The sequence below is a fragment of the Leptinotarsa decemlineata genome, unplaced genomic scaffold (assembly GCF_025532065.1).
Source record: "Leptinotarsa decemlineata unplaced genomic scaffold, Ldec_3_MD MMD2_tig00026374_RagTag_RagTag, whole genome shotgun sequence".
Classification (NCBI taxonomy): domain Eukaryota; kingdom Metazoa; phylum Arthropoda; class Insecta; order Coleoptera; family Chrysomelidae; genus Leptinotarsa; species Leptinotarsa decemlineata.
The window spans coordinates 4,731,386-4,755,540 of NW_027412710.1; the positions used below are offsets into that span (position 1 = coordinate 4,731,386).

Consider the following 24,155-nt stretch of genomic DNA (forward strand, 5'->3'; position numbering starts at 1 on the left):
TTAGTTTTTTCGTGTTGATGATGATACAAGTTTAAAAACCATCAGACATATTAGATACGTATTTGAAAAATAAAAATAAAAAACACATTGCAACAACAAATTTTCGAGACAACATAATCACAAAACGACATGAAAAAAACGAATGGCTTTATCAGTGATTCTAATGAGGTGATGTCTGTTTTTTAATCAATGGCAGAAAGAAAAGGAATGAAAAAAATATAAATTATTCAGGTATTTCACGTATCAAATTGAAATATGCGGTATTGAGGCCATCGACATCTCTTCTAGTGATAACACTATCGCATTTGAGGATATGTATCATTTCGCTCAAAAGTCTTTTGGATAAATATGGTTGAACATCTAGAATGGTTGGATGTTCAAAATAAAAAATGTGTCCATATTCTTTTTCATGTTCAACGAGAGCTGTGGTGTTTTTCATAATCAGTTTCAGTCTCTCCTGTGTTATGAAACTCGTGTTTTAAGATACCGTCCGGTTTGACCAATATAGTATCTGTGACAGCTTCCACAGTTCAATTTGTACACTATATTGGATTGTATTTTTTTTGGTGTTTTAGTTTTTTGTTTCGAGAAAAAAAAAGCTTTTTAACTGTATTTTTATTTGAAAAAGCCACTTTTATTTCTTCAGTACTGAGTAGCATTCCAAGTTTAACAGATAAATTTTCTACAAATAGAATTTTGTGATATTTGTGTTTCACCCCTGTATTTTGGGAGAAGAACCTTCTGTCTTTAATTATTTTTCTAATAAGGGCTCTAGGAAAATTATTTTTCACTAGGTAATTCTCAATTAATTGGAGATTTTTGTGGCAATTGCTCTTGATTTCAAATTCCTTATAATGTTAATTTTACTTTGAAAATTATGTTTCGAAAAATAATTTGAAAATCTCTCAGAAAAATTTGGTTTATGATACCAGTCTACCTTTGAAATTCGGTTTGCATCTTTGATTATTTTAGTATCTAAAAATGCTAACGAATTGTCTTCTTCCATTTCTGGAGTAAATTTTAGTTTTGGATGAAAACTATGAAAAGTGTCGAATATTTCATTTTGTTTATTTTTTTTTGTTGGATCTTGTGGTAAAATCTTATACGTGTCGTTATCATTTGTGTAGCTTTTTCAAGAGATTAATTTTTATTCATTATAGTCGTCGAGTTACCTTTGTCAGCTTTGGTTACAATTATGTCAGAGTTATCTTTCAGAAACACGTCAGTGGCTCTAATATCATCGGAATGTTCACAGCCTTGTTTCTTTTTTCTATCTTTTCTTCCTCGATAATTTGTGATGTATCTACCAATTATATGTTCAACATCAATGATGATATCTTTCAAAGGAAAATACTTGTCATAGGGTAAATTGAATTTATCATCAACACGAAAAAACTACTTTTTGGTGAGTAACTTAATTGAGAACTCATTATTTCTTGTGAAATTGAAATGATAATAATCATATAAGTTTTGTGGAAGGTACATTTATTGTTTTTTTTATAAAAAATTGATCTTGTTACTCAACAAACCCCTTTTCAGAATATCATTATTTTCGACTTTTTCAATTCAAATTTCAGCCTAGCGTTTTAAATCTTTCTTTGTTCCGGAAGAATATACTCGTATATTTATAACATTTTCAAATTATTTCTCGTCTTCTCGTAACTGTACCTACAAAGCAACGTTCTACAAAGTGCTTTGTTTTAGTTTCATTATAATTATACCTATCTAGTACTAATTCTCAAGCACATTACAGGGGTACTGCTGTCAAGATCCCATTCTCGTTGGTTAATTCGAATCGCCAGCTCGTTTGTCTTCATGAAATTATGTGAAATTACGTTAGATTCCAAGATTAGAAAACAAATTACTTCTACGTGATGTCGATATTAAAACAATTTTAAATGACTAATTTTATTCTAATGATGATTGGAACTTCGATTTGAAATTCATATATTTATGCAGTTTCATTCAATAACTCTTACCAAACTGTTTCATAAAACAGTCAAATACAAGAGATCTGATATTGAAAGGAAAGAGTGGATAACAAAAGGTATAGTAGCCTCCAGTAATCAAATATACCGTTTGTTTATTCTTATGAAACATAACCCCACCCAAGACAACGTGAATGACTTAAAAAAAACATTGTAATAAACTGAATGAACGCATAAAAAACAAAAAGTAAAATATTGCCAAAATAAAATAACTCTCAATCAACATAACTCTTGAAATCTTTGGCTATGTTTGAATGACATGTCAAACAAAAATAAACTCGAAATGAAATTCTTGAAATTGAGATAGAAAATGGACAAATTTCAGGTGATAGTTTCTGTCAGTACAGATCCCGAGCTTGAGAGTCACAAACAAGCATACATGCAAACAAATATACATACATACATACATACATACAGGTGAAGCTAATATAAAGCGTGTAAAAAAAGGTCCTATGATGTGTCACCTGAAATTCCTACCCAAGTCGTTGGGTATGAATTTGACAGTATGAATGAGGATTCGTATCATTCCAATGTCAACAATTCTGTTTGAAATATGTCTGTTTAAAATCTGTTTTTCCGTTAATCAGCTGTCGCCCCCATACGAACGACAACTCTCAGAAACTTGTGCGAGCTAAGGACTAACGAGGTCTTACCTTCTAACGTGTGATTCCTAACACAGTTGCACGGTTGCCGATTCACCTCCGAAAAACAAATTTGATACAGAAATTCTGATGTAAGTTGATCCGTTCAGTGAAAGTTTCACAAAACTCGATACATCTATCGAAATCATCTCCGTTCAATTCATGAACTAGTCTTATCTTATATGGATGAAATTTGTACTGATGAAGGATCCTGAAAACATTTGTGTCACTGATTCCTGATTCTCGTGATAACTCAGTGAGAGATATCGAATTTTCCATTAGTCCAACGTGCCCTTAAACTGCAGTACAAATAGCTTCATCGTTGACAACTCCCGAACGGTTATGCTTTCTATTGTTAACAGGTCCAGTGTCCACAAATTCAATAATTCCGAAACGTATTTGTGTCGTACATTTCTTCCTGGATGATTATCATTAAACATACGAGCAGCAGCTCTAGCACTTTTTCCACTCTGGTAGTACAAACTCACAATTTCAATCCATTCTCGAAGCGTGTAAACCATTACTTCTCAAAAATTCACAAAAACAGAAACATTAGTTGTAACTTCACCTGGTAGGTAATCGTTATTGTCGAATGAGACGAATACAAAATGAAGGGAATATCGAATTCAAACTCAAGTAAGCAAAATAAGACAGAAGTTCATTCAGGGTAACTCCCGAACCGTAAGCTTCAGACCATATGTTTTATAGTTTGTTAAAATCTGCCATCATGGAGCATCTTATAATGCGAAACGATATAAGGTGATCCATTAAAAAAAGTGACATGCTCTGATGCGAGTGTGAATATGTCAAAATATGTCACCCTGTATATTGCGGTTGACGTGTTTTTTTATTTTTCCTGCAAACCATTGTAGCAAAAGTTATTCAGGGTGACTCTTTTTAAATGGAATGTACTGTATACTTTTCATAGTAACTTCACTAGTGTTTGATAATTGACGTTGATGAATTGTTTTATACTAATTTTATATTTGTTGAATGAGAGGTTTCCTTTCAAACTGCGATCTGGTCCAATCGCAAAATTTAGGTTGGAAATATCAGAACGGGCATATCAAAACAGTTGAATTTAAAAACACCGAATTCAAGTGATGCAAGTGATGGAAATATTTAGTCGTCTTGGAACTTCTGAAGTAAAATCTATCTTTCGAAATAATTAATTTCATCTTTACGAATTGATACCTTCTATTTACATAGATTCGAGGGATGGACACCAAATTCACTATGAACTCATAACAATATGATATATTGGTTTTACGGCGCCAAGTATAAATTGAGTGTTTTAAGTTATGCTAATTTATTCCGGGACGTTCGTTAAAGATCATTTATTTCGGAAAGAAAATTATTTTTTGACGTTAGTTAGTTTTTTCAATTCATTATGACTTGAAATAATGTCTCGAAATGAAAAAACTAAATAAAGAAAATATAAAAGACCGCTTTTATGATCATCCAAATATATAAATTGTTAATTTATTAGAGGGTCAAAAAGTTGAATTATAAAAATGTCCAAACAAATTTGACTGAATTATTCAAGTCGTGAATGTTTGAAATTAACACTGTGGGTTCGCTTTTGGGGAACTAACAACTATTTAGGTGTATCCAAAATGTATTATTATGATAATGACAGTAAAAATAGTGATGATTATTGTATATCTTTTTCCACACTGTTTCTCATCTGTCTTAAGTGATGAAACAGTTAAATCCCAAAATGTAAATTCTGGGATTCAACATCCGTCTGAATAGATACATGTATGTAGTTTTAGCGTTGATAGCCGAACCCATTAACATTATATTCAACATTTGTTTTAAATTTTCCATCTTTCCAGATTAATGGAATAACAGTTTTTTGAAATCTATTTATGAAAGTGGAACACATAATGACATAAAAAATTATTTAGCAGTTTGCAATCTCTCGGAATTACCAAAATTGTTAAATAATCTAATAATCAAAAAGCTATCATGGAATTGGAGACATACAAACTTGAAGTTAAGGAACTTTAAACTTAAATTGAAATACTGACAACTAATGTTGTAACATACAAAACATGTTGACAAGGCGTTGCCACAAAAATTATTTACAGCTTTTTAAAGAATACCATCTAAAAAGAACATTGCTATGGTTGTTGCTAACTTCTTTCAGTGTATTTTATCATATTTCGGAAACCACATGATTTTTTATTTAATTTATCTCAATTGTTGCAATTAACTTGAAAGTTATAACATTTTTGAATAGAGAATGAAGAGACCTTTCAAACGATATATCACAAGCCTATACTTCCCGTTAAAAAAATTGGGGGTTGTACCTGTCATTCAACGGGGTTTGAAAGTAGGGGTAGCATTTTTCGGTGGTAGATGCAGAAGTACAAATCTGCTCATTGATCAACACTATAATAAATGCCTCTGAAAATAGACACCAGGTTGATTCTATTTCAAAGGCATACAATCGAGTAAACCACAATTAGTTGTTGCATGGGTATTCAGGAAAACATTCTAAAGTAGATTGGAAATTTTCGTGCCTGCAGAGTCCAATATGTCAAATATGGTAGCTCAGTATCTTTCTCAATCGTAGTTCTATCTGGTGTGTCACAGGGATCTCATTTAGGACCATTATTTTTCAATCAATTTGTAAATGACTTCAGTGATGTTATTTCCTATAGTGAATTCCTTTTGTTTGCTGATGATCTGAATATGTTTGACTCATCTGATACTGAATTATTACAGTGCGAAGTCATTGCAAACAAAAACAAAAATATCATTAATCGTCCATATGAAATCAAGCAATCACAACTGGACCGGAACTTTGGTGTGAAGGCTTTCCACGTCGAAACTGATTTGTTGATCTTCCTGTGTGACTTAATTGTCCCTAGTAATTCGACAAAATGCCCTGAATTCTTGACAAAAGACGATGTTTTTCCTTATAATGGTTGTATCATGGGGTTATTGCCTAATATAATTGTTATTTTCAGCTATTCACTTTCAATTCTTCTTTTCTAATTCTTTCAGGGATTTCAAATCATTTTATATAACATCAGATAATGGAAATTGTGTGACTTGCTTTCAGTGTGTTCCATATGGATTTCTCACATGCCAAGTCTTATTTTTGATGCCTTTCACTAGTGACTCGTGCTAGGAATCGCACGTTAAGAAGTAGGACCTCTTCAATTCTTCTCGCCAAAAGTATGCCTTTTGAAGGTTACCGTTGATAAGTTGACGAAACATAGTTAACCTTTTGTGGAAAACAATTCAATCAATATCCAATGATGTAGAAGTTAGTGTTTTGCTGTATCATAAAGACAAACTATAGTTTCCTTCCAGTGATGTATTCGTTTTAAAAATGCACCCAATTTACTTTTTGTCGTTTCCAACGGGTGATAATTTTTTTGTTAGGAATCTAACGAATTAAATTTCTTGTTTCAAGAAGCGGATGTTCCTAGCACGTACGATATGCTTCATTTCACATTAAAAATCGGTTTTATAAACAGAATTATATACAAATTAGTCACGGATTAAAGGATGAATGAACATGCAAATTGTACTATTAATATGCACTGAGTTGAATCATTGACGGAGTGTTCAACACGAATGTAATTTGAAGAAGGAGTAGTTTGAGAATATAATAGGAAATTTTATTAAGTTAGCCAACTTCTCGATATATTTACAGAAAGAACGAGATAATCTTTCAAAAAGTCACTAGGTTATTATTGTTAGCCAAATCTTCATATCATTATTGTTATCGCCTGTGGAGTGCTGGGAAAATTCAATGGTTTTTTTGAAGGTGGATGACAATGTTTCGTGGTGTCGTAGGTCGAACTTCCATTGTCTAATATTATATAAAATGATTTGAAATTCCTGAAAGAACCAAGTGAAAATTAAAATGAATAGCTGAAAATAACAATTATATTAAGCAACAAAAAAACCTTGAAATGAAATCACAATAAGATAAAATATAAGCTACAATTGAAAATTTATAAATTGAAAAGAAATAAATATCAAAAGGTTCCAAGCCAAGTTACTTGACGGCCTTTCGATTGTTAGTAACCACAATCGTGGTTACTGGAATAGGTTCAGACATTACACAAAGATGGTTGTGGATACTAACAATCGAAACGTCGCACACTAACGATTTTAAGGATAAATCATTTTGAAACTCAATGACTTCCATTTCTGTTGCAGCGATGTCTTCGCCAAAGTTCTGCATAACACAAGTTGCAAACTGTTGGATATCAATTTCCATAAAGGGTGAAACAACAAACTGCGCTACTAAATCCATTTCATTGAAATCCTTAAAACGATTTTTGAAGTTATTTCTACATGATATTTGTTGTCATAGGGTTCTAATGGATTTTGGGATATTTTTTCTGAAAGAATAGGAAAATGCTTGGCATCGCTGTTAATTAGGTTTTGTTCCCAAAACTCCAGCTTTTTGATAAATGCTTTCATATCAGAAATCATTTCCGCTAGTTCATTGTCTCTCCCCTGAAGCTGCAAATTAAGTTCGTTTAATTTCTCTGTAATGTCCACGAGAAAACCAAAATCTCAAAGCCAGATTCAATTTTCCGGAGTCGGTTCATCGCGTTGTTTGAAAAATTCAACTATGCCAGATAGGACATCATTAAAACGTTTCAGCACCCGTCCTCTACTTAACCATCGGACTTCAGAGTGAAGGAGTAGGTCCCCGTATTGATAGTCAATGAGAAAACAACTCATGTTCAGTAGTGTGTCCTTTCAGTGGAATGAACTTCAACAGATCTTCTTCAATCGTAAAATCACTAAAAACCATCCTGACGAACACGGCCATCTGGGCGGTGTCAACGACATCTGTTGATTCATCCAGTTGAAGTGAAAAATAAACACAGTTATCTAAGTCAGTTCTTAACTGTAAAAAAATATCATTGCTCATTACTTCTACACGTCTCATCACTGTATTAGCAGAAAGTTGCATAGATTTTATAGCTGAAACTATCTCGTCTTTATTTCTAAAGTTGGCAAATAACGAAACAGCAGCTTCTAAAAACGCCTGTTTTATCATTTCCCCGTCTTCATAAGGTTTCTTTTTTTGTTCAATTGTCTGGGACACACGGTACGATGCTTCAGGTGCAGCCTTATTTTTGTCGACTGTTTTTAAAAATATTGATTGTTGTCCAATTAACTGCTTATTTAACTGTTTCAGTTTCCCTTTTCTGGCGGCAGAATGTAGTGGGAATGATTTTTCAAAATTAAAATGTACAGTTTTATGGTGTCTCTCAATATTTCCTTTTTTAGCAACGGAGACCGAAGTATTACATAACAAACACACATTTTTATCTTTAACTTCTGTAAAAAAGTATTGTTCTTCCCATTCCGAATGAAAGTGGTATGTCTTTACCTTCTTACAACTGCTTGCCATAATATTATTTTCGTTGTTCTCTACTAACCCAACCGCTGGACGTTGGTTACGCGTTCAGTTTTAAACTAAGCGCAATGTCGCCGCGCCGTGCGTATTTATCCCGTTCAAAGCAATCCAGATCGTTCTCGAACACTAACGCGCTGGTCCGGCTGGTCGGTTCTAGCCGATTCTAGCTTGATGGCGTCAGCGGCAGATCGCTCATCGCAACGTTGCCGCTGTTTATGTTAAATATTATGACAATTAGATTTTTTTGTGGAATTTCCGGAAGTTCTGATTTTTGCAGTTTGTATTTTTTAAATTAAAATCGTTGTGAGAGCTACCAGAATTGCCTCCGCGAGCTACCGGTAGCTCGCGATCGACAGGTTGGCGACGACTGTCTTATAGTGTACCCATAAAGCGACAACTCACAGGAGCAGAGGCTATAACTATGTATGTTGAAGCCCAACTGACAAGACATCAATATAATATAATAAGAGAGCAAGATAGGGAGAGATTTCCATCCTATAAGAAGATCCAAGCGGCGAAAAAGGAATGTTATCCTAATAAGGACAGCATTATAGTAACAGAGACTCCTGCCGAAGTACAACTGCAAGCTCTTCTCAATCATACCGCTTCACGCCTCCTGGATGCTCAGCAAGCAGTTTTGAGTAGCAAGACACCCAAGACCTTTGAGAAATTGATTTTAATTTGTAAGTGGGGTTTTGATGGATCAGGACAAGCATAATATAAACAAAATTTCGACAGTGATCTAAATGCCAAAGATGCGAATATTTTCATTTCCTCTGTTGTACCTATTAGACTGATATCTGGAAAAACCTCAGAACAACAGGAAATTATTGTTTGGCAGAACACAAGAAGTTCCTCTACACGGTATTGTAGACCAAAAAGATTTCAGTTCCAACATGAAACCCAAGAATTATCCAGACGGGAAAGAGAATATATAGATGCACAAATACAGCAATTGCGGCCACTGACATATGGATTCAATAACACCCATATTGAGGTAAATTTCAAATTGCTACTCACAATGGTTGACGGCGAAGTGGGTAATGCACTCACGGAAACTACATCAACACAAAGATGTTTTATCTGTGGTCTCACATGCAAAGATTTCAATAATATTGAAAAAATCTCCTTCGCAACCGAACTGGACACAACTAGATTGGAACGGTTTTTCGAATGTCTAGTACACCTTGCATATAAACTACCGTTGAAGATATGGCTAGCCCGTGGAGAGAAAAACAAAGAAATTGTAGCGACTACAAAAAAGATACCCAAAATCAGTTCCGACATGAGTTAGGTCTATTGGTAGATAAACAAAAGCTCAGTTTTGGAAGTACCAATGACGGAAATACTGCAAGGCGCTTTTTCAATAATCCCTCGAAAAAGATGTATTGTCTGTAGTGAAGAAACCAGACGTGGGTATCTCACAAGATAGCGATGAGTAATAATTTCGACGAATCGCTATGAAAATTAATATTTGTGTGAAATGAATAATCTGACTCTTCACTGACAACATGCAAATAACAAATACCAATCTGGCACCACTTTCCAATGTGACATTCTTCTCGAAAAACATGAAAAAACAATAGATTAATTTCTGCCAACAATTCGTATATTTGGCCCCACTGTGCGTCGTGAAGTAATTTGGCGTGGAATCAAGCCATTGTTTCGCTTCAATGGTATTTTTTTCATCCAGAAGCAGTGTAAAATTAAAACACGAAATTAATTTTGATCAATTGTTTTGATAATAACAAAAGTAGTGTCATTCTTAGCACAACAACCAACTGAAAAATCAGTAAATGCAATAATGCTGTAGCTCTCAGAGACTGCCACACCTGATAAATTTGAAAACTATGAGACAAATAAACATGAGTTCAGTATAATTTCATCACAGTTGTAATATTTTAGTTTTCAAATGTCAAAAATATTCATAGGTACATACAATCATTTTTAAACTACGCCTATGTAAGAGAAATATAATTTTCACGGATTAACATGAATTCCACTCCATTACAGTTTTAAACAATATAATCAAGTTTTTGTGACTCCTGCCACCTGAGTACATAAACCACTAAACAATTATTTTCTTCGTCGTAGGTTAATTCAAACTCTGGTTTTATTTATTTCATGCGGAAATTTTTCGGATTCAGTTCATTTATTTCCGTACAACTTTTGTTTCAATGACAAAAATATCATTATGTTTTGTTAATTTCCCTTCATTTCATAATTTCACTCATTTATAGATTTCTAAAGGAAAGTCAATACCTATTGTCAATTATTCAACACTGACATTTGAAAAACTACAAATATACAGTCTTTCAACAGGGTCTTCCCAACTTTGACAATTGATAGCGGCCATCTTGGTGAAGCTACATCTGTCAAGTTGTCATTTATTCAGTCTGTTTTTTGCCAAATCACCTAATAACTATTACTACCTGACAAATTGTCAGGTAGTGATTTTCAATTCAATAACAAATTTTACTCTTGTAGCGGGAAAGGAAAACCCCTTGAGTCTTTAGTTAGCTAACCTAAAGAATGAATTCCATACTAATAGTCTAATTCACATTTATTTCATATTGATATAGTCGAAGTAAACGATATTGTGCACTCTTAAAGTTGACGGCACTCTCAAAGGCCAAAAAAACAAATACATAGAAATGAACCGGCAGCGAACTAGTGCACGTGGACTGTATACTTGGCGGTTCTTGTGGAAAGTTTTCCTAACTTTCTAGAAATGATATGAAATCGAAAAAGGTTGATACAGTCAAGCTGCTGGTCTAGAAACATCTGAATTCGTTTTCCGATGGCATTTCAGGTTAGCTTCCCAAATTTCTGATACCGCAGTTGTTGGGTGATTGGTCAAACCACCAACACTGATATAAAAACTTAGCAAGTTGACTTGGGTGTTACACCAATAGGTGGTTCCACTTATGTTTCGCTTGTGTTCACGCAGCTATTTTTATCAAGTACTTTTTTGGATTTTCTCATTTTGACTTCAATCGAGGACCGCTTGCCCGGTACTGACGATGCCCAATAGGCTGAAACAGCTGTATACCGGTGGCTCTTAAATTGAAATCAATATGGGAATGATCAAAAAGTACTTATCAATTTATCTTTTGATTTTCATGGAATTATTTTCCAGCAGCTTGACTGCATTAACCTTTCTAGATTTTATATAAATAACTATATATATGAAAGTAGGATATTTAATGACTGAATCTATGAATTAATTAGATGATATTTTGAGGTCGCAGTCAAGGTCAAGGATGAAAACTCTTTGTTAGTTTGTCAAGCTTTCGGAAATGTTTATATCCTTCTTCAGGAAAACTGAAATGATGATTGTAAAAATATATGTATAAAACGTTACAGATATGACTTACTCAGCATGGAATTAATATAAAAAATTTGCAGCATATCGAACGAAAAATAATTTAAAAGTTAATTTTGACATGAAACAATAAATGACAATTATTTGTTGATAACATAAAAATAATAATTTGTTTTACAATCAGTCAGTTGCATATTGGATGAATCGGCATTATTATTTCTTCTTCGACTATCATTATCTAATTCAAATAAATGAGTATAAATTTGACTGAGATTATTTAAGTCAGTTTTTTCATTCATGGATTTTAATTCTTTATTTATATGTATCATTTCTAGAAAAGAACGTTTGTAGGAATTTTGTTCAACTTCTAAAATACTAGCATTGGTATAGTCTATTTGGTGGTCTAATGCATTTACATGTTCTGATAATGCACATGATAAAACATTTCTTCTGCAGTCACCTTTATGAGAGGTAATTCGACCTTTTAGTAGTCTTGAGGTCTGTCCAATATATACTTTATCACAATCTCTGCAAGGTATTTTATAAACGATATTATAATTTCGATCAGTATTAACAAGTGTTTTAGTTTTGAAAAGAATTGACTTGTTGTTTTAACATTCTTATGATCAATTCTGAAGTTTGTTTTCTTCAGAACATTATTAAATTTTGAAGTTGAATCTTTCACGTATGGAAGGCTACCGGTTTTTTTGTTTGAATCTTGGTTTTCTTGGTTTGTATTAAGGTTGTCTGAATTGAATTTGTTTGAAGGTGATTGACAATGTTTCGTGATGAATTTCACTAGTTCGGACTTCCATTGTCTACTATATAAAATGATTTGAAATCCCTGAAACAAGTAAAAAAGAACAATTAAAAAAGAATAGTTGAAAAATAACAATTATATTAAACAACAATAAACCTGAAATGAAATGATAGTGAAATAACCTACAAGTAAAAATATAATAATTGAATAAATAAAAATAAAGTAATGAAAAAAGAAAAAAATAAAAAAGTGTAGAGATTCCAAGTCACGTTAGTTCACGACGTTTCGATTGTTGGTATCTACAATCGTCTTCGGGTGATGACTGTTTGACTGTGATGACTGTTTCAGGGATTTCAAATCATTTTATATAGTAGACAATGGAAGTCCGAACTAGTGAAATGAATTGAATTTGTTTTAGTACTAAAAAGTGAAGTGATTACAAGTTTTTCTGGATATGAGTTTTCAATAAGAATTCTTTTTAAAGTATTAAGGCAATCATCTTCAAATATGGAATTTGTGGTTAAATAACTCTTTTTTTTTTCATGTTATTAATCATGTTCAATTTCATTTTAGTTGGATGATAAGAATGATAATTGATGAATCTATTACTAGAAATAGATTTCCTGTACCACTTGCTTATTATAACATTTTCTCTTGTTCTAATGAGAGTCATATCCAAAAATGGAACACTTCTATCAATCTCTTTTTCTACAGTAAATTGAATATTAGTGGGTATGATATAAAAATCAAAAATGAAACAATTAGTGGACACAACACTCCAAAAGTGGGACAAACCGCGGACACGTGTTTCTGGCTATTGTTAATATATATATATATATATATATATATATATATATATATATATATATATATATATATATATATATATATATATATATATATATATATCTATATATATATATATATATATATATATTAACATATGTCACAAAAAGGATTTGAAACTTTATAACTTCTATTTATTATATGCGAGCGCTTTCGATAGCTGGCTGTGCTGTCATCTTCAAGGCTCTACCCATACTGAACGTTTTATCCTGTTTTTTTCTTTTATGCAGCCAGAACGCCTTAGTGCAGGTACTACTTCAGGTACTGAAGGTAAATTTACCTTTATTTGGGTTAAATCAAGTAAAATTCTTTTTTGTTGGCTGATTATTTTGTATAGTGAGTGGTCGTTCAGGTCAGATGGTTCGACGGCTCTGTCGAACTCTAAAAAACTGATTCGGTCCCCAGCGGGGCAGGCACAAAGTATATGCTCTGCTGTTTCACCGTTAATGAGGTAGTCGAATATAAAAGATTCAACCATGCAGGGATTTTTCGCCTCTGGTTTTGGTGAATCATTACTTGAGCGCAAACGTTTGCTAGCCTGCTCATGGGGGGTTTGTTCCTCAAGGAGGAGACATGTTCTGCGTACGCAGCTCAAGAATTTGGTGCAAGGCGGTTTCATAAGGGGTCCTCCTCTTGAAGAGACTACCCAATCATCTATACTCGTATATAGATAATATTTTAGTATGTTTTACTCATACAGCCCGTAGCTGGGTAAGTTAATTGAATTTATCAGTTACATCCACACCTCGATTAAATTCACAACCCGGAAAATAGCTTCCACACAATCACATCAGTGTTATCAATACCAGCTTTTCTCAGCTGGCGATTCTTTCAGTTAGTTTCACTAGATGAAATGTTCAGTGGATCAATTTCCTTTCATGTTAACAAAAACAAATACATCAAAAACTACAACGATATTTCTCATTGAACAACCTTGGTCGAACCGATTTCAGGAAGATAATGTCCATAACTAATGAAATGTTTATATACGAAATTGAAGTGTAACTGATTATATTTGCTGTTTGCGTGTTAACGTATTAATCTATCTATTATAGTGTTAATAACATTTTAGATTGAAGTTTTTACATGTGAAGATTCATTCACCACAAGAGTATTGTTGAAATGAAATGAGAAGGAATTGGTTTTCAGACATACGATGAGATTGAATGTATACTTCATTGAAAAAAATTTCCTATCGCCAGTTCTTCATTCAGACATTTTGAAGTCTCAATCAGTACAATTACTCATCTAGTGAAGTCCAAAGTATAAATAGCTTCAAAGTATGTCTAACCATAATTGAATTTTCACTTCTTCATTTGATAAGTGATGGAATTAGCCGATACTTGATGTAAATCCTTAACTAACCTATTCAGAAAACACTTTATTGTGAGATTTTCACTAAGCAGTTTTACAGAAATGCAACATGGATTTGCATACAACGGCTACTTCGGGCGTTTCTTTAATAAATATATTCTACATATTCAATGCCTAATACAATGCCTAATGAAGTTTAAAGACTTTCATTAATCACACCAATTTACATAGAATCAATGAGATGAAAGATCATTTTTACTGGTGTGTTCAGTTTCTCTCGGCACATTGAGTACTTAGTATCTGATTGTTATAGAAAAATGAGCTTTGTCTCAAGATCTAGCCGTGAATTCAAACACTATACTTGTTTGTTACCCTTTAACTCCATTGATCGTTCTAAGCTGGAATATGGTTGTGCCACTTGGAATCCAAAGACTTTTTTATATCCTGATACTATAGAAAAAGTCCAGAAACGATTATTAGGAACACTTTTTTTCAGAAAACACAATACCTAGCCTTTATTTATATCGCAATCTAGCCAATTACAAGAATTTAATATGTAACCATTGAAAGACCGTGAGTCCTCGTAGGTGATTCTTGTTTTTAACATTCTTAAAAAACTGAAAGTACCTGAAATTCTCTATACTTTTGATTTTATTGTACCTGACGTAAGACAGAGAAAAAGAGACAATCTATTTCGTGTCTCAAACAATTTGTCTCCTCTTCAACAATGTCTCAAAACCGTTAACAAAATGGTGAGGAACCGTGAACTAGATATATTACAGAGGGACAACTCCTTTGAATGCTTAAATATGATTATTTACGGTTATTTCATTATTTATTGTTGTAAATTTTTATATTTTATATCGATTTTAACTGTATCAATGGTACTCAATGAATACTACATGTAAGGAACTGTACATCATGTGAGTGGAAACCATTCTGTTTGTCGTTTAATATAAATGAATTTCTATTCTATTCTATTTCAAGTACCTGAGTTTTACCTGAGTTGTAATGAATTAAATTACCTGAGCTCATGTCTCAGTTTCCACATTTGAAAAAATATTTAGTAACGGGAAGTTATTCAATTCTAATTGATTATTCAGTAAATTACCCGAATTCTTGAATTTATTGATTCCTAAACATTCTAGAAGATTGAGTTTCAAACTTTTCTAGATGTAACACTTCGTATTCATGATTGCACTCATGTCGTCCTTGTGCTTAAAGGTGGTTTGCAAATGTGAAATTGGTCTTTTTATTCACAAAACTACTTCTATGTTTTTTAATTCTTTGGGAAAATGGTCTCCCTGTTTGGCCAATATACAGTTTTGGGCAAGAGCCACAAGTCAGCTTATATACTCCTGATCTGCCCTACACCGAAATTTTGTCTTTATTGTTTTCAATAAAGTTACTTAAACTATCATTCGTTCTATAAGCTATGTTTATGCATTCTTTTTTCAAAAAATGGGCAATATTATTGGTGGGTTCACCCAATTCTGACAATGTCCTATAACTGACGTTATCGCATCTTGAATTTGAGTAGACCTGGTCCATGGCTTGCTTTTGTATTTTTTTTTTGAGATAATGGAGCCTATAATATCTACCTTATGGCCGTTGTTGACCGCAATTTGTTTGATCAAACTCAGCTCTCTCTGTAAATTACTGTCAGGCAGTGGAATATTCAACAGTCTGTGAAGTACAATATTGTATGCAGCAACTTTATGCTGGTAAAGGTATGTAAAGGAATTATATATGATAATGTCCGTGTACGATGGTTTGTGGAAATTTGCAAATTCATTTTTATTGTCATATTTCGTAATGGTTACTTCAAGTTAATTTATTAAATCATTCAACTACCTTTTAGTGGTGAATTTTATTGACGGGTGGATGGAATTAACATATTCAAGAAACTTGCCCAATTGCCTATCTGTAGTAGTAGAACTAATATATTATCTACGTATCTGTACCAGTACAAGAAACTGTTAGTTAACTGATTTCATACTCTTTGTTATCTTTGACAATTTTAGCCAGCAAAGGACTCAAAGAGTCCCCCATTATTAGTCCTTCAGTGCATGAATAAAATATTTCATTGAACTGGAAATAATTTTGGTATAGACAAATAGTAAGTGAGTCTAAAATTTTCTGTTTTATTAGTAGATTCACGTAGTTTTTGTCTGAGATACTCAACCAGTCCAATTGTTTCAATTGGTGGAATACTGGAAAATAAATTTTGAACATCAAACGATATAGTAGGTATATTAAGTATTGAATATGTATGAGTGTGAGGCAATTATATTGCCTCACACTCATACTGTTGTCTACCTAAAAATATAAAAATGAGTCATAACATTCACCAATTCAAAAAACTTCTTAAATCTTGGTTGAGACATTCACAAAATAGTGAAAGTATCATAAATTCATTATTAGACACAACGTAAGTTACATATGTATGTGTATATATGTGTGTGGGATAGGAACATGTGTGTGCATAGGTGTATATGTGTATATATGAGTATACAACAGTAGTCATATAGTTACTTACCAATTGTTTCTCAACAATGTCTTCTCATTCTGCATCATACCTTTTTTTAACAAAAAATTAGGAACTTCAAATATCTCTAACAAATATTATCCATTAAAAAAATAATTAAAAAAATATTGAAAATAGTATCCATTGTTCATTTGAAATGCCTTATTATCATGAATTCATTTTTTAAAATCGAGAGTAGAGAAATGTAAAAATCCCTACGCACGAATCTGTGAGTGATTTCAGTAAGGCTTTCTTCTTTCTTTATTTCTGTGTAAAAAATTGTAATTAGAAGATAAGTCCAAATGTTAAAATGTGAAATAAAGTTATTAAGTTAAAGTTAGTAAAGACACGTCTGAAGAAACCATTTTATGACGAAACACGTACAACTCTTTAGTGAAAATCTCACAATAAAATGTTTCTTCATTCGGTTTAACAAGCTTTCTGAATCCAGTTTATCCGAACTGAATAATTATTCAATTTTCAAGGAGGTTTTATCATGAACAATAGATATAGATACAATTAAATTATGTTACAAATGTATTACACACATCAATTACATTATTATTATTTAAGAATATTAATACGAAAAGTTCAATTAGAAATCTGCTGATATTAATAACTTGCGATGTTGAAGAGCCTTGTAATATATTTGAACTTAGAGTTGACAATTTCATGGACATTAACATTCAATTCTTGAAGTGAAGAGGACGATGCTGTAACGCTGGAGCTAGCTGTTGGAATTATTCTTTCAGAAATAGCATTTTAATAAATAATAGATTGATCGATGTAACCCTCAGCTGCTGTTGTAGACTTCCATCCTCCGTGCTTCTTCATATCCGTTATATGTGCTCCTGATTCTGCTAGCAAAGAAGCAGAAGACCTTCTGAAACGGTGGCCTAAGGTGAGAGTACATAATTACGGAGTATTAAGGCGTCTATCATATTTAGGAAGATTTGCAGCTATACAAGAAAGTTGAGCGATATAGAAATTTTTAAGAAAATGAAAGGGTCTTTACAGATTGAAAATATATATAACCAAACTATATTGTATTAATTTTTTAAATAATTCTTGATATTTTTTGGAACATTCTGTTTGTCCATAGTTGTGTAACAAAATTTCGCTTCGAACTTAATTTTGTGAATGGTTGCGCCTAATTACGGGATATTTATAAATTAAGTACTTCTGTATCTACCAACAAAAAAAAGAAACAAGGTTTATGGCTGAAAATAGACAAAACGAAATGTACTTTCAAAATAATCTATTTATTCAATTTTTTTTTTCAAATAAAGGAGTCATTTATTTATAATACTGAGGAATAACAGTAATTTTCCCCTAAAAAAAACTTTATACAACTTAGTCAAAGTCAGGAAAAGAAAAGACACCTCTTTTGTTGACAGAAACAGGACAACCAATTTTCTTCACAACTTCTTCAGCATCACATGCTAGAATATCATCCTTTTCAGACAAACACCAACTAACACGTTCATTGAAATGAACACTGACTCCACTAGTGTTCAAATTCAATTAATTGATGCATGGTTTTCTAAATGTTTTTCAAATACTTCAATAAATTCAATGGATTTTTTGAAGGTTTGCTGTAATTGTGTCTGCGAAGAGACATTGACATTATTCTTTTCAGTTCATAAATCTAATACATTAGTAGAAGACTTCAATACTTTTGCATAATCCATAGCATTTTCATTGAATGGATATAGTCCAGTCTTGGGAAAACCACTTTTGATTATATTCGGTTTCAGACTCTCTATAATGAATTTTTCTTTTCAGGCGATTGCCATTATTTTTCATTCCCCAAGAATAAACATTTTCGCTCCAAGCATTCTTCAAGCTGTGAAATACTGTGAAATCCATAGGTTGCAATATATGGGTGGAACTAGGCAAAATTGCAACTAAAATTATTCCATTTTCTTTACAAAATTCAGTCATGGGAAGAGATAAATGAGAGACATGGCCATCAAAAAATAACATCACTGTTTTCTTTACATTCTCTTTGATCGAAAACACGCTCGAAGAAGCCATTGTATGGTGAAACATGGGTTGTGTTTTTGTAAAAGTGTTTAGTGAAATTCTCACAATAAAGTGTTTTTAGAATACGTTAGTTATGGATTTTCATCAAGTATCGACCGATTGCTTCATTATCAGAAAATTCACTAAGTTCGGACAAAAGTTGAATATTCTGTACATTTTTCTGTAATGAGTGAATCATCATTTACTTACATGTTAAATATTTATGTTTCTTTGGAAAAATACTGTTTTCAAATGATAATAAATACTTAATATTGAGTGATTGGATTAACTCTCATGAACGATACTATATCAATTTGATGTGTATGTTTTCATTACATTTATCTAAATTATTACAACTTCCGACGGAGATACACTTATTCAAAATACTCCACCATTGTCACTCTTTACGACACAAACAAACTTTTCAATAGATTCAAATGTTGTTCCTGATAAACACAAGAAATTAATCATTTCGATTTTCCCTTAAAGCGTGATACTCCCGAAATATGGGAATAGCACGATATCTTACAAACTGCATCATGATAATTAATATTACTATATATATTCAAAATAGAAAAATGTTGTTATGATATGAAAATATATAACTTCAATAATGAAAAGGAAGTTACAAATGAACGTTGATTTTGGTGTAATCCCATGTGAATATATTTTCTTAGATTTTTATAAAAAGGAATAGCTTCATACAGGATTTATACGAATTCAGAAAATGAAAATCATATACCGTAATTATATATCAACGAACTACGGTTTTGCGTTATTTCAAAACAATTTCAAAGCAATTTGAAGTGAATAGCAAAAGTAATTCATCTTGAGTAATTTTTTCTTATTACGGCAATGTTACCAAAGTCAAGGTTATTATAAAAAAATGCATAATAATAATAGTCAATATCTATAATATATTCCATTCATGAAAAGTATTCAATAATATAATTTATTTACATTGAATATAATCACACACTATATCGCGGTCCACTCGACGACTGTCAGATTACTATGTCGTTGCTGAAAGCAATATAAGGTTGATGTTTTTGCAATAGGGCTCTGTTGCTTCAAGAATATATATATAGTTGATGTATGGTAATGAAAAATCACATTATATTTTGTGTATTTGTTATTTTATGGCAAAAACCAAAAACTTCCGTAATTACGTGCTACTCCGTAATAATGTACTTTTACCTTATATATTCCATTGGTTTCGAAATATTCAGAAACCCAGCAATGGTAGCGAGCATTTTCCCAAACGTATTTATACCAACTGGGTTGGCACTGCATTTATAATTTGAGTGTTTCAGAAAAAAACGTTGATGATTGATAACAGAAGGGCGTAATGCAACGTATCTATTAAAATAGTCAATGTTTTTTCGGACAATGCAAAAAGAACGACCTATTTTCGTTTTTGTATTTGAAATTTGAGCAATCAATTATTCATCCATTAATGTAATGTCTTCTATTAAAAAATGGCACAGCTCTTCAGGTCGGTAGGCTCCATATATTTCGAAAATAGTAGCAAGTTTTATCATCAAATATATTCCATCTGGCGTCTCATTTATAAACCTCTGGACTTGTTCAAACGTAGGAATTTTTAGGCCTATACCTTTCATTTATCTGCTTTAAGAATGCTATTACCTTGAAATATTTGCTTGTATTGACACCAATTTTAACGAGTGTACTCGACTTTATCATGGAAAACTTGCTCCACAAAGTTGACGAGTTCCATATTTCTGATTTCGCCTCTAAATAGGCTAAAATGACGGTTTCGCTGAAATTTCCTGAGACGTTTTAAAGTCTACATCACCTAAGAAATTCAGAATATGCGATGTCGTACTGCTGAGCCGATTTCTTTTAGTAACAATTCAATTGAAACCCTTTTTGACTGTTGTACAGTCCTGTTTTCATAATAATATAGATCCTGATATATCCTGATATTTGTGTTGAAAGTAAGTTTCATTTTGTTTTTTTCTTTCTCACTCACGAACTAAAACCTCACTTTTAACACTCACACCATAAATAGCTATTTCGGGAAATACAGGTTTTTACTTTCTACTTCTTCATCTTCATAGAAAAAAATTTGAAAACTTTACAAAGAAAGGAATGGAGTAATCAATTTCAAACAGTTAACTCTATACAAAAATGTGTAGATCATGCAAGGAAGTAACTTTCAGACACAAACTGGAAGAAAAATCCCTCCTGAAACAGCTACTTTCATTTAAACATTGAATTACACGAATGAAAAATTTTTTCGAAACAAATAAATGAAACAGGTAAAATTTCACTCACATGGATCACTCTCATCCTCACTGGTTGACACCAAATCAGAATAACATCATACGATGAAGCACTCAAATCATTCATACAATTACGACTTCATGTCACGAATGAGTTTAATTTACTCATGCTATCGATGAAAAAAACAATATAAAATTCTTTTATTTTCAAATGTTCGAGGAAACAAGTAAGAAACGTAAGTAGGTATTTCAGTGATGAAACATTATTGCTTGCAGATCGAGATCTCTGTATCATTATCGTATCGAAATGAAATTCGAAACAATGTGAAATTGAAAGTGTGTTTCTAATACTTTCGAACCAATTCAATACTTTACTATTCAGTTGATAATGATTTTCATTAGTTCTGTCGTTTCAGCAACACCTACAAAAATATTAACGACACCGATTCCAATTGTTCGTCACTTAATATACCCGAAGCAAACCTAATTGAATATTAATGATAATAAATGTAGCTGCTTTGTCATTTTCATTATTTGTTTCTGAACACACAGTAGTACCTAAGTAGCCTAAATGAGTATTTTTCGTGCTGCTTTGGAAGATAAGATCAGAGGTATACTCTTTCAACCATAGACGACGGTTGTGACGATTTTTATGGGAACTGCGGTTTTCCGTTGAATGTTTGTTCCTCGATATTTACGAATTGAGGAAGGTTATTGGATATCTTCATGAATATGGCATTAAAATAACCCTACAGAATATTCATTATATCATCACATGTAAATTCTTACAGTATTCGCTATCTGAAATACATCGTAAGAATATATTAAGTTGATGATCATTTAGAATGCATTTCAATGTCTTCATGATGTCTTCGTGATGAAACAGCAGAGCACTTACTTTGTGCCTGCCCCGCTGGGGGCCGTATCAGGTTTCTAGAGTTTGACAGAGCCGTACTCTTATCGGCTGACCTGAAAAACCACTCACCATACAAACTAATCGGCTTCGTTAAGAAGCTGGGTTTATTTTTTCGAGTGTGAATAGGTGTGAGCCACAATAAACCCTTATGGGTTGCGGTGGAGGATCGAATAGACCCACTCACTTCGGACCTAACCTAACCCATGTCGGCTACAAATATAATTATGGAGCTTGTTCTGACAAATGCCACAAGAGTCCTCTTCTCGACGGTACATCTGCATCTTTTTATCACTCCTGTATGATCCATCTGAAAATTTCGAAATTCTCAACTTTTAACTAGTTAACTGATGTTTGCCTCTTTCAACTTCCTTTAAATCCAGTGTTTCTACCTGTGGATGATTTCAGATTCCTTTCACATGATGTTTTGTTGGAGAGTCCTTCATTCATGCTGCGCTATTCCGGATATGATGGCTTCTCCTATTATATTGGTTTTAAATCTATTTCTTATTTTTCCTTAGATTAGAGTTCTTATATTTTTTTAATTTCATAATCATTATTTATTCTTCCAATTTGTATTCATGATAAACTTTTTCAACTAACATTCGAATATTTTAGCATACTTTCTTCGCTACTCTTATATTTGTTGACAAACCTTTCAGATGATTTCTGCCGATCAAGAACTGTTACAAAAACAAATTTTTTGAAGAATTTGAAAACTAGATATGTACTGAATTGAAGGGGTTATATTTTTAGGAGTGATTAATTTTTGGGAAAGAGAGTTTTTGGCTTTCTACTACTCCATCTTGATACAAAAAACAAGGATGGGGGAATCTTCCAATTGATTACTTTCTTCCTTTCCTTGGAAGATTCCCTCATCCTTGTTTTTTGTATCAAGTTGGAGTAGTAGAAAGCCAAAAACTTTCTTTCGAAAAAATTAATCATTTCTAAAAATATAACCCCTTCAATTGAAATAAGATTCCTCTTGGCTGAGATTAAATCAAATAGGTGAATGAATGACATCACGATGTCATCGATGACATAAGCAGATCAAGCTTATTCCGTGACATTATAAATCGTAATTTATGAATGGACTGTGCGTATTTTCTATAATGTTATCCAATTTGGTACTGAAGAGCCTTGGGACAAGTGTCTTAAGGCGAAACATCGATGTATACCAGTGAGGGTGACAGTGTTCCATGTAAGTGCAATTTATTACCATTCATTTGAAGTAGAACTCATGTGAATGATATCTGATTTTTATTCCACAACGAGTGTTTGAAATACAAACTGAGTAGAGAAAAGTATCTTCTGTATAATTCAGTGTTCACATAGAAGTATTTGTTTCGAAAGAATTTTTTTCTTTCGTGTAATTCAATGTTTATATGAAAGTAGCTGTTTCAGGAGGAGTTTCTTTCAGTTTGTGTCTGAAAGTTACTTCTTTGCATGATCTACACATCCATGTATAGAATTACTTATTTTGAAATTGATTACTTCCTTCCTTTCCTTGGAAGATTCCCTCATCCTTGTTTTTTGTATTAAGATGGAGTAGTAGAAAGCCAAAAACTTTCTTTCCCAATAGATATGTACTAGAAATTGAAATACCCTGTAGAAAACACAATGAGTTATAGATCCCGAAATAATTGAAATTGTTGAAACTGAATTATTTCTCTGCTATGCGGTAGGTAAAACGTGTAATAGCTTTATGATGTGACTGTTAAATGTGAGGTTTCATTTTGTGAGTGAAAAAGTTTGCGAAATGAGCGTAGCGACTTTAGCAATTTCACGAACAAAATAAAACTTACTTTTAAGGCAAATATCGAACAAAGTTTTTTGTACAACTGGACTGTTTTCATGATAAAATAGATACATTAAATATTTCTATAAAACACTTCAAATGTGATTTTAAATAAAACGAGTGACCTGTAAACAATACTGTTTGTTGGTAAATAGGTGTTTCACAGCAAATGCGATAACATGAAAATAGTTAACTGACAAGAGATGCCAAAAGGTTTTTTTATAGAAATGTTGAATTCATCATCTATTTTACTGTGAAAACAGGACAGTTGTACAAAAAACTTTGTATGATATTTATTTTAAAAGGAAATTATATTTTGTTCGTGAAATTGCTCAACTCGCTACGCCCGTTAAGCAAACTTTTTCACT

At 32.4% G+C, this 24,155-nt stretch overlaps 1 protein-coding gene and 2 long non-coding RNA genes across 3 annotated transcripts in view; 2 read left to right on the top strand and 1 right to left on the bottom strand.

Annotated features, from left to right (window-relative positions):
• Positions 1–24,155, top strand: part of Al (aristaless) — a 310,346-nt gene that overhangs the window by 144,833 nt on the left and 141,358 nt on the right. The gene's annotated exons all lie outside the window — the stretch shown is intronic.
• LOC141486862 (uncharacterized) lies at positions 915–1,902 on the top strand. Its single transcript, XR_012468077.1, has 2 exons — positions 915–1,405; positions 1,754–1,902. It is a non-coding gene; the product is annotated as an uncharacterized lncRNA (long non-coding RNA).
• On the bottom strand, positions 17,330–21,235 carry LOC141486861 (uncharacterized). The gene is made up of 2 exons (XR_012468076.1): positions 21,129–21,235; positions 17,330–17,701 (listed from the first exon to the last, which is right to left on the bottom strand). It is a non-coding gene; the product is annotated as an uncharacterized lncRNA (long non-coding RNA).